A 10,257-nucleotide genomic window follows, 5' to 3' on the forward strand; every position below is an offset into this window, starting at 1 on the left:
ATCAAATCGTACATGCATTCCTAATTCCTTTTTTGCCACTAGCGCCCTACATATAGATACTACAATTCGCACCGTACTAAAGCATACGCATAACATAAGTGTATACACTCGAGCATTGTTTGTTTTAAAGCAATAGCTTGGTGCGAATTGAGCCTGCCAACTTGACTCTTTTTTTTCTATGTAAGATTCTTCTTTCAACGTTTTTTAAAACCCTCAATTTAAAACATTCTCAAACCAACAAAGTATATAAATATATACTAATTTTGAAAATTCTTTTAGAAAAAAAAAAATGGAGTTTAACAATGATGACAAATTATAATCTATAAAGCATACCAGATTGGTTATGAAAGAAAAGGATTTATAGCAGCAAGGAAAGTAGACACAAAAATTGAACAACATAATAACAAGCAAGGCAATGTCCTGTGTCCAGGAAAAGTAGTACCAGAAAGGAAAAATGGCCGGCTTCGGCAGTTTACAAAATTATCCTTGATGTAGTAGCCTATGGCTCTCATTGAGTCGTACATGTAACCTGGCATCAAGTCCATGTTTTGTGAAGGATGTTTTTTTTTTTTCTTCCCCTAATCAATACAAGGGAAGATGATGGCTAGGGAATATGATACCCACAGCTTATATATATATATATATATATATATATATATATATATTCGATTGGGAGTGGGAGTAAAAAACAACTTATAAAAAAATAATAAATTAAAAGAGAGAGAGAGAGAGAGAGAGAGAGTGGAAAACAATATTGTATAGCAACATCCCTCGGCCCCTGAGCCCAATTTGGTGTTGTGACGGTGGATTAAAAGGCCTAGCCCAATATACTAAGCACAGCCACCCCTCGGCCCTCAGCTGTCCAAAAGTCGTTAAAAAAACCGAATTCCGACCAAAACCCGTTGGGGGCCCATGATCTGACCCAATTTGGGTAGAATTTATGTTTTCCCTCAAACTGACCACGTAGAGTATTTTCTTTCATTTTTTGGTGCCAATTTGTATTGGATTGTTGTGATTGTGAACCGTAGAGTTTTAAAGTTAAGATTTCAATGGGCTGAAATTTTGTAATATGATTTCTATTAATCAAAGTACCAATTCACATCAACTAGTTGGGTTAGCTAGCCAATATACTACAATATGGTCTAATTTTTAAGTGGATGGAGTTTTTCTTTAAACTGGGTTGAAGAAATTTCTTTCAATCTACTCTATAAAAGTGACATGTATTCCTTAAACATGTAAAAAAATACATGTTTTTTCAATAGCAGAGATAAATTTGGAATAAATTTTATTAAAATCTTATATGCATCTCACATGTTATTAAAAAAATGAACACATGTCATTTTTATAGATTAAGTTGAAAGAAATTTCTCTATCCCAGTTTGAAAGAAAACTCTATAAAGGTGACATAGCCTTTCTAAGAACAATTGGGAAATGGTCAAATAAATGACCCAGCTCGTCAAATAAATGATCCAACCCATCAAATAAACCGATACCGTCAATGAAGGCGGTTAATATGGCAATGTTCCGTTTAACAAAACCCATTAGGGTTACCAACATGGCCATCAGTAATCAGTAAGAAGAGAAAAAACTCTGTGAAAAAAAAAAAAAAAAAAAAAAAAAAAACCAGTAAAAAGAATTAACTAAAAAAATGAAACACAAGTAAGAGAATTTATAAGACTTAGATGTACGTCTTTCAAATCCAGAAAACATGAAAATAAAACCAAAATCAAAGCAAAGGCAAGACGATTACAATTTACAATACACATTTTCCCTTTCTATTTCAGTAGCATATCACTAACAGCAATAGAAAATAATCAAGGAAAATGATTCTTTTCCCTTTATTTGTAACCCTCCATGTGACTCAGAAGATCGAGGAGGCCTCCAGAAAGACAAAAAACAACAAAAGTCAAAGAAGAAAAGGAGCCTGCAGATTTAATTAGCACTATTGGTTAAACTATGCAAACCGTTCATATTCTTCTTCAACCCAATAACAAAATCATAGATCTTTTCTGGGTCTGGAAGAACTTTGGCCACACTGTTTCTGTTCATGCACCTCTTCACCCACGCTGAGAAGTTGGGACAGTAGTCATCAACCTTAAACCCCCCACATTTCTCGAACGCCAAAAACCAACTGGTGATAGCGATTGCTAGGATGTCTACAAAGCCAAAGGCATCACCCCCGAAGAAGTCCTTCTCCCCAAGAGCTCCCTCTAGCCCCTTCAAAATCTCTATGAACTCCTTCTTTGCTGCCTCCTGTGCCTCTCCTTTGTTTCTCCATATGTTGCCGCCCGCATCAAATAGCTATATATTCATTAACATAGGATAAACAATTAGTTCAAACCTTAGAAGTTTAATAATAGTCCTTTTTTTCTAATTCAAATGGTATTTTTTATAATAATGATAAACAATTGGAAAACAAAAAAAGTTTTTTAAATTCCTTTAAAACAAGCTCATAAATATGTAATGCGGTGAATCTCACAGGCCAACCTGGTGGCAGTTAAACAAAGAGCCTAAGATAAAGGAAGGAGACCATCCCAAATAGGATAAGAATTTATTTTCTCTATAAATACTCTCTATGAATACTATACTGACTTAACCATCAGAGGCTCTTTGTCAGCCCCAACCAAAGCAACTCTGATGGCCGTTTTCTAGTCTCACAAGTGGTTCATAGACCGGTTCAACCATGTAAAAATCTAGTTTTATACAATGTTTTGGAAGTACTTATCGGGACAAAAAAAAAAAAAAATCATTAATCGTGCTTATGATGGAATAGTTGGCTTTCTTTGCTCGGGTTGGCCAAATCAAATATAGACAAAATACAATTATCAAGGACTAATGTAAGAGTTGGTTAAGATTGCTACATCAACATTATAAAATAATTATAAAATAAAAATATAATTTCTAACATTATCCTACCCAAAAAAATCATGAAAGTATTGAAAAACCAACCTTTTTGTCGATAAAGTCAGCCCAGAACCGAGCTTGAGCCCGCGCATATGGAGAAGTTGGGAGGAGTGGATGGGGGGAAGGCCGGGCCTCATCAATGTAGCCCACAATGATGGTGGACGCGCATAAGGGCTTCTCGTTATGCAGCAAGACGGGCACCTTCTTGTAAATGGGGTTGGATTTGAGCAGCAGCTCACTCTTTCCCCCAAACAAATCCTCCGCTCTTGCTTCATATATATTGCACTCCCTTCTCCTCCGAAGCAATTTTCACCCTCATGCAGAATGGGCTGGCCCAGCAATCCAGAAGAACAGCATCTTCTTTCAACATCTTTTCTGTGATTTGTCTCTAAAACCTTAAACTTGATCTTCCTCTTTGTTTGGTGGTAACACAAATGTGCATGAAGCTTATATTTATAGAGAGCCAGTGATCGGTGAAGAGGGTTACAATGTCTACAACTCCTATGGGGTCTTCTTGGTTTCCCCCTAAGTAAAGAATTTTCTTGTCATAACAAGACAATTTGTCTTCAAGTGTACAGAGCCGGCTCATAGGGAGGAACACTAGGTAAATCTTTGTTGGCATCTGTACGTTATGAGAGAATGTGAGCATTTAGGCAATGTTCTAGAAGCACTTTTAATTTTTTAGGCTTTTAGGCTTTTTCTATGGCCATTTTTAAGTTTTTTAGACCTTTAAAAGTTCTTTTACTTTTTTAACCAAACGAGTACTTTTTTTTTTTTTTTTTAAATGGACTTTTAAAGTGTTAAAAACACTTTTAAGCCACTCAAACGTAATCACAAACAAGCCCTTAAGATGTCTAGTTTTGGAGTTGCGTTCTGTGGCGAAGAAAACTCTCTATGCAGAATACTCTTGAAAATATAAAAAGACTCCCAAGCGATATGAAGTTCAGAGTTGAGTCAATATGGAAGATACTCATAAGGCCGGAGAAGATTGCTATGAGTGTTGAATTCCACATTGAAAAAGTATAAAGAAAAATAGTAGTTAATATAAACCATCATTTTATTCCTGAAAACTAATATGACTTTTGAAATCACCATTGAATTTCAGATGAATCAATATTAAATTTGATCAAATAGTGATTTTTTTTTTTTTTTTTTTTATTTTTTTAAAGCTACATCAGCTTGGGGGATAACATGAGGTGTACATTACGTCGGTACGTATAGCATACTCGGAAGCCATTAGAAAAAAATGAATGTTTGAAAATATATATGTTGGCAAAAATATAATAAAAGAAATGAAAAATAATATTAAAAAATGTAGAGAAGATAATAGGTAATATGGTAAAGTGTGTATAAAAAACATAGTAGTTAAAATAAAAAATTGTACTTTTTAATCGTATATATTTCACCTAACATTGTTGAAGATGATTGTTAAACCTTGTTGGATTATATATATAGTAGCCGTAGCTGGCTCATAGGGAGGAAACCAATGATTGTAATTCTATATAATATATTCCGCCACACCCCCCCCCCCCCCCCCCCCCCCCCCCAATTAAAAAATAAAATAAATCTATATACTATATTGGGATCCCAAAGATGCCATTTTGATGCTTCGCGTGGCTCGGTTTTTGGATAAATTTGTCATTTTAATGACCAAATTAAATGGGAAGGAAGCAAATCTGTGACAAAAAAATCACCAGATAATTACTCTGTTAAAGTAGGTAACACATACCACCAGGCTTATCAGGACTTGAAGCGTTCACATTGACTTAATATATATATATATATATATATATATATATATTTATATTTATTTATTTCGTAGTACTTCCTCTTCTTTCTGCTTAATTAGAGTATGTTTTTAATGCAAAGAATCTAAAAGTTGGATCCACCAATAAATAAAATATTTAATTAAAGTAGATAAATATTTATAGAGTTCGATATTTAGTGATTTTGAAAAGTGGCAAGCTAAATCAACTAAAGTAGATTTTTATAGTTAAATTTAAAGAAATTTTGAAGCGCTCAATACGAATGCTCTTAGGACGTGAACTTTCCAAAGTTAAAATTTCAACACATAGATCAATATAACCATTAAATTTATAAGAAGAGGATAGTGAACAGAATGAGGAAGGTGGGAGTGACTTTTGGGAGCATTTTGGCCATGGTGATAACTGGTATAGGCTCCAACACATTTTTTCTTAAATTTAGAGAACTAGTATGTTGTCACGCGGTAAATAATTAAAATGATGATAAGTCATCCAAGATTAATTAAAAGTTTTAGCTAATAAAAGTTAGGGGTAATTACATTTTGCCCCCATGAACTACAGTGCCTTGACACTTTACATTTTAGGAGTTAAAATTGACAGTCAACGCCACGGTCATGTACAAGTCATGTGCCATTTTAAATTTTTTTTCTTTCACTTTTGCCCTCATTTTAAATTGTTTTCATGTGTTGAATTAGAGTTTAGGAGGGTATAAGCGTCATTTTCTAGGTCTAAAGTGAGGACAAAAATAGAAGAAAAAAAATTAAATAGCACATGACTTGCACATGACTGTTGACCATCAATTTTAACCCATTTAACTGATGAAATGAGGCTTTTTGTTATAAGATGGTAGTTTGATGGAGTTAAGTGTCATAGTTGGTAGTTCATGGAAAAAAAGTGCTAAGACGCTGTAGTATAATTACCCCTTAAAGTCACCAATTCAGAGTTCTTATTTTGTGACACGTGTATAGTACAAATGTTCAAATAGCATTTCAAGATTAATACGAAAATAATGGACCCAAATTTCAAGTGCATTTTCAATTGTCTATCATATCATAGAAAGTGGTGATGTGCCCGCAAAAGTTGTCTTATGTCATGTATATCTCAATTCTAATAAACAAAATGACAACTACGTAAAACAAAGCAATGTTTTGCCAAAATGGTAAACGACATTTAAGAAAACACTTTGATGAGCAATTGCATTATCTGTTGCCGGACGCTGAGACCCAAGGGATAATAATGGAGGGGCCATCAAGCATGCCCTCTCACTGAGCAAAGCTTTTCCCTTGACCTTTTGCTCTCTACTTTGTCAGCTTCCATCATAGGTTAAAGCTATATTCAACGGTCTAGATGCGCACTAGAGCGTGAGCTTAAAAGTAGAAATAGGAATCCCCACACAAGTTTAATTATTGTTAGTCGCTTTGGGTTTCAAAGATATAGATATGGTAAATTTGAGTCAAACTCACTTATAACTCAACTAAATTTGAGAGAGCGTATGCGATTTTTTATTGTTTAGGCCTCTCTTATCATTAGTTTTCAGTAAATAAATGCTACTGTTATACTATATAGTCACACCTAGTTGCTTTTTTTTCTTTTTCTTTTTTGGGATTGTAAGGGATTGAAGACTTTTGTTTAGGTATTTAGGTTAAATGCCTTTAATCCTATGTGGTTTAATGACTTTACAAAAGCCAATATTGGTTTCAATTCTTATCGTAAATGGTACATCACTTATGGTTAAAAACGGAAATGGTCATTCCGTTCATCTTCGGTCCATAAAATTAACGTAAGTACACATCAACGCTATTAAGCCCCTTTAAAAATGTAACACATGTCCCACGTGGCCACTTCAGTGCCACGTAATAAATTTAATCCACTTTAACCCAATATTTACCTTTAATTTCATCTTCCTTCCCAATTTTCCCTTTTATCCCCAAATTGCATGAATCCTAACCTCCTCCGGTTTTGCCTTTTCTCTCCAAATCGCATGAAGAAGTTGGAGTAAAAAAAGTCGAAATAGCTTCGTTTAGGGTTTATCTTCCCAAAAATCATATGACAGAAAACTCAAAGGAAGAAATAATATTAGGTAGTGTACAAAATTTCAGAGGAAATGAAGCTTTCCGCAGCATAAATAAGGTATATGTTCTCCATATCAAAAAAAAAAAAAAAAAAAAAAAAAATCTTGATTTTGTTTGTGGAGTAGGTAGATTTTTTTTTTTTTTTTTTTTTGAACTAGACAAGTCGTCATCTGGGTTTTCTTCATATTTTTGTGATTTAACTGCATCGTTGAAGACTTCTTGGACTAAGGATAAGCCCGACATATGATTTTGGGGTTCAGCCGGCTATGATTCGGAAGTATCCTTCCATTTTGAAGTATTAATCCCGAATGTGTTGTTACTTGAGTTGATTGGTATGCTATCCTCCAACATGCAGATAAGAAAAGAAGCCTGTTGTTTTTTCAAATGGCTTGACAACCCAACTTGTTAAAGGCATATGATTGGTATGCTATCCTCCAATATGTTTTTTTCAAATATGATTGAAACTATTTGGATGTAGCCTCTATAGCAGCCCGCAAAGCTAGCTACATCATATTTTTTTTAACAAGATTGTCCTCCTCATCACCATCTTACTTCAAAATCACTTAAAAGAAATTTTCAAGTTCCCCATTCACATTCACATCTACATTTCTACTAGCCTGCTGCTCTTCGAGCACTACTTCCTCATCCCCATCAGTCACTTGTGTATTTCTTTTACCTCATAATCATTAGATTTTAATAGTGGAGGTAATAAATACTTCAACCAAAAATGGTTCAACTATATCATGGGCTACATATAATTGTGCAATTTGATCTTTTCATTAGTCTCATCATCAAACTTGTGGTACAAAATAAGAAAAATCTTTGTATTTGTATACCCAATTTCCGAAAGCGGGGGTGTTTCCTCCTTTCCGTTGAAACGGCGTCAACCTCTGCTTCGCTTAAATGCTTGCTCCAACAATGTCATTTTAACAGCCCTCCACATGCAATGTCCTGTTCTTTTCTTTCCGGACGTAAGCCGGGTCCAATCCTATATGTACGAAAATCTTGGCGCACTAAGTAATACATAAATTAACGGTGAACCAGATAGGTGTCGAATTAAGGTAAATCTCGACCGCATATCTATTACTGCTGTTAGAGGCCTGAGTGACTTGAAAGCATGGTGATGATGAGAGTTTAGCTTGGTCTATGTTGTCGCAAGATTTGCCTTTTTTTTTTTTTAGGCAAATAAGGAAAAAAGGGAAAGGAAAATTATAAAAGGGGTGGCCAACCCAAACAACAGCCCAAATCTAACGAAATCGCTAAGCAGATACAAGATAAGCAGATACAAGAGAAATCAGAACCAAACAAGGTAACAAAAGGAAATGAGTCAAATAGATGACTCGACCATATAAAAGTACCAATGCAGCTACACAGGGCTGCTATTAGAGACAAAACAAAGAAATCCGAAGAAATCTTTGCAACCACAACAAAATCTGCAAAGTAAAAGGCTAAAATAGGGACATTGCTTAACGGTCAAGCTATAACAGAAAACAATAAATACAAACACGAAAACAAAACAAAAAGTAGAAAAAATCTAAGACCAAAAATTAGCAGCATCAATGACAAAGGTGGAGGCATGGAGAAGTTCTAAAAGGCGCATGAGAGACGTGCGACGGCAAAGCTAGCTCGAAAAAGGACACCGTGATGTGGCTTGTTTCTACATCATTTGTGGTTGCCTCGACAATATGATGACCCTTTTGAGGCAAGTCAGATGAATTTGATAAGTATATATTTGAATATCCAAGAATTATTATAGAATTATTTGAATATCCAACGATTTCCAAATATCAAAAAGTCTGAATTAAGTGGGTGTCGTTTTTCGAGACCACAATGATGAGTTCGTGGCAAATAATCTGGAACAATTACTAGACCAGTTGGCAACCATTGCAGCGCTACCACGTGGCATTTTACTGCTTCTGTAACAAAAATTGGACGAAAATTGAACAGGCAAGGTTCGACTAATGGCTTGCGCCCTTCAATAGTGAAGCTATTTTGAGGTGTTTTTCTGTTTCTATATAGATGTTATTTTTTAATAATCAACTGAGAGAAATAATGGTAATATTTACCTGGGATCAAAAAAATATAATGAGAACTATGGGGGTCGCCGGAGAGCCACTCCCAAGCCATGGGGTGACCGGAAACCACTGGTTTTTTAATTTTTTTTTTCTCAAAACGTCGTTTTGGAGGGTAATTTTTTAATTGATTTTTTTTTTTAAAGGGTATTTTAGCAACTTAATCTTACCAAAATAACATAGTTTTGATTTTTTCATCCTACATATTTGACGGTAATGACTAACGGAGTAGCCAAATTGCAACTATTTGGTAGTTTGTGAGCTACTTTATCAGTTTTTGAATATTATGAGGCTAAAATATAAATGGTTGGTAGTTTGGGAGGGCTAAATTATATTTTTTCCAAAATAATATCTCCCTAGAATCAAGAGAATACCTAGCATTCCCCAACTTCATTACACCCACTTCTCCACACGCGTATGTAGATTTTAACATAAAAAAATGTTACACTTTTCAAAAAATTTATCCAAAATTTGCTTCCCAAATGATGTATCAAAATCTTATGTAATTTATTATTTTGAAAAATGTGTTACCATCTCATAAGATTGTGATAAATAATTTGGAGAACAAATTTTGGAGAAACTTTTTGGGAACTGTAGCATTATTCCGCTTTAACATCACTATTGAATTAAAATCTAATAAAGATCAATCTCAAATTCAATGATGATTTTAAAAACTATAGGGAAAACTTTAGAAAACCCCCCTGAAGTTCCAACCGATTTGAAAACCTCCCCCCCTGAATTTCCAAAGCTCTCACTTAGACCCTCTGAACTTTGGTTTTCTCTCACTTTGGACCCCTTTAACATTAAATTACGTCGTTTTGGATGTTTTATACCTATTTTACACTTGCCCAAAACTATGTCGTTTTGTGTCCTAAAATCACAACACATATCCAGCCCAAAACGACGTCGTTTTAAGCTTTTTTTTTTTTAATTAAAAAAAGTAAAATATATACATAAAAAAAAAAAACATTAAATTTTTTTTTAAAAAAAAAAAAAAAAAAAAAAAACCGGGGGTGGCTACAGCCACCCCCTGGCCGATCTGGGGGTGGTCGAACCACCCCCATGGCCAAGGGGGTGGTCGGACCACCCCCTTGGCCAAAAAAAAAAAAAAAAGGGGGGATGGGGTGTTTTTGGGGGTGGCCGGACCACCCCCAAGGGGCTGGGGTGGTTTCGGCCACCCCATACCGACCCCTTTGGCCATGGGGGTGGTTCGACCACCCCCAGATCGGCCAGGGGGTGGCTGTAGCCACTCCCTTGGCCAAAAATGAGGTGGTCCGGCCACCCCATTTTGGCCAAGGGGTGGCTAAAGCCAACCCGGTTTTTTTTTTTTTTTTTTTTTTATTTTATATATATATGGGGGGGGGGGGGGGGGTGCCACCCCATATGCACCCCCCCCACCCCCCGTTTTTTTTTTTTTTTTTTTTTTTGCCCTTTTGGGGGTGGCCG

The 10,257-nt window shown here is 35.3% G+C and overlaps 1 pseudogene across 1 annotated transcript; it reads right to left on the minus strand.

Annotated features, from left to right (window-relative positions):
- Nucleotides 1-1,932: 1,932 nt before the first annotated feature.
- LOC132183218 (glutathione S-transferase U20 pseudogene) lies at nucleotides 1,933-3,335 on the minus strand (annotated as a pseudogene). The gene is made up of 2 exons (XR_015912146.1): nucleotides 2,950-3,335; nucleotides 1,933-2,301 (listed from the first exon to the last, which is right to left on the minus strand). The product of XR_015912146.1 is annotated as a glutathione S-transferase U20 pseudogene (transcript).
- Between the last annotated feature and the right edge of the window lie 6,922 nt (nucleotides 3,336-10,257).

Source organism: Corylus avellana, chromosome 5, assembly GCF_965113065.1.
Source record: "Corylus avellana chromosome 5, dhCorAvel1.hap1.2, whole genome shotgun sequence".
NCBI classification, from domain to species: domain Eukaryota; kingdom Viridiplantae; phylum Streptophyta; class Magnoliopsida; order Fagales; family Betulaceae; genus Corylus; species Corylus avellana.